We start from the raw sequence: 2,243 nt of genomic DNA on the forward strand, positions 1-2,243 counted from the left end.
CCTTCACTCCTTTTCACAGATTAAATTTCATAGGTGACTCTACTCTGCAATTACAATAAACACATATTATTGAAAAAAGAGGAGAGCCCTTATCCAACGCCTAATAGTCAATACTAACATGTAGCGATCCCTGTCCATATCATTCTCAACCTCCTCAATGGGATGCCCTATTCTCTCAGTCATTTCACTCGCCACCTTTTTCTTATGATATATAATTTCTTATTCTTGAATCTCGACATCTATAGGTCTCGCGCCGAGAGGTAACATTAATGTTCGCCTATCTTTGTAATCTTAATGCATGCTCCGTGAATAAATGGATGTGAAAAACCCTTCGACACGATCGTTGCGTTGGCTTTGCAAGAAGTAAATTACATTACCAATAGATCCATGACTTACATTGCATCAAGAGTTTCTAGAATTGAGTTTTCCACTCTTCATAAGCCCAAACTCTTACGTAAAATAGTTTTTACAGGTGACACCATGACATGCACCAACCAAGGTGGAGCACAAATTTATATGGACTACTAATACCGTTATAGGAAAATGATAAACAATCAAAAATATGTTTTGTGGACATTATAACACATCGGGAAAACACTTACGCAAAATGTTTGAACGTCAAATACGGGAAAAATGCCTTGGGACAGGCATTTTCAGCGTTAAAATCCAACCCTCGTGGAAGGAAGTTGCTCAAACATAAGTAAAAAAAAAAGCATAGCTCTATCTTTATTGATATATATTTTTCATAATCCCACACTTTAAGGATTCTATTTATACTGCTCCACCATCGGGCATATTCTATTTTAGGGTATTCTTATTCTCTACTGGTATATTTTCTTCAAACAAAATCAAATAACTATTTTTGAATCTTATCACGAAAACAAACAAACAAACAAAAAATCATCATTATCATATATTAAAAAAATGAATTTAATTAGGGAAGTGAACGTATTGGCTATAATAATATTCATATATCCTTCGAAACAAAAAGAGCTCTCGAATCCCCTGTGGTGTAAAACCCTAGCCACCCAATCTTTGCTCTATTTGCATGGACTTTCTGCAGATAGTTCAAAGGTGAATCCTCGTGATTTGGCAAATACATATTTTTCTTTTGCAGGGATGGCTTGCAATAAAGCTATCTCCTCTTCAGTTTTGTACAATTCTATGCTCAAGTTTTTTTGTGGTCCTCGAGTGGTGCAAGATAATTTTTCCCTTTACATTCTTCTATATGAGGAAGCTTTACACTTTGAAAAGTATTTTTCGAGGAATGGTTTGGTTTGCATGTTTTATGGGTTATGTGCGCGATCTCTAAGACATGGAATCCCCTTTCAACGGACGAGGTGGATATTTTCCCTATGCCACGAGGTTTCTTCAGTGTGGTTTTCGGAACGATTGGAGAGAAGAAGGCTACATGCGAAGTTGGGCGATGGTTTTGGGGGAGCACTAGCCTCTCCATGCAGCACTAGCATTCCACTTTCGATGCAGTTACAAAATAAATTTCTGCCACCCAAGTTTGCATAATACTAATGAACCTTCCCTTGGATTTTTGGAGTCACACATAGCTTTCCTCCATTGGGAACGTGGTGGTAAAATTTTTTCGTAGCTGTCTTGTAGCTGTCATATTAATAACAAAAGGAAAAAGAAAATGCAACGCTACTTATGCTCGCATTTGTGTGGGGATGGAATTCAACAAGGGCTTTCCCCAAGAGGTTTATTTGATGGCTCCAAACTATGTTTGGGTCCAAAAGCTCAATTATGATAACATCTCATTTCGACGCAGAGAATGCTATGAAAGAGGGCATGTAATTAAAAACTACCCCAAGCCGCCTCAGAATAAATAAGATCAAACAAAACCCTAAAGGCCCGAATGGTGGGAAGGTGCACAAGGTGACCACTATATTATATTCAAAGAAGAAGAGCTTCAGAGAAAGAAAGAACAAGAAGACATGAGAGAAGTAGATTCAGTGCAAGAAACCGCAGCAGCTGCAAAACAAATTAGCTTGCCAATTTGGATCGTCCACTTGCTAATGAGGATTCCGTGAATGCAGCTTTTGTGGAAAAACAACAAACCCTACTAGAAAATGGATTACCTCCGGAAACCATAATGAGTCTTGTTGAAAATGAAAATTATGGGGCACATAAGGCGGGTGAGAAAGATTTGATGAAAAATACCGTGTGCATGAAGAATGACGAGCTGAAATTTGCATAAAATGTGGGTTGGATTCAAGTTGGGAAGAAAGGAA

The sequence above is a fragment of the Pinus tabuliformis genome, chromosome 9 (genome assembly GCF_031772625.1).
Source record: "Pinus tabuliformis cultivar Carrire ecotype Pingquan chromosome 9, CPIR1, whole genome shotgun sequence".
NCBI classification, from domain to species: domain Eukaryota; kingdom Viridiplantae; phylum Streptophyta; class Pinopsida; order Pinales; family Pinaceae; genus Pinus; species Pinus tabuliformis.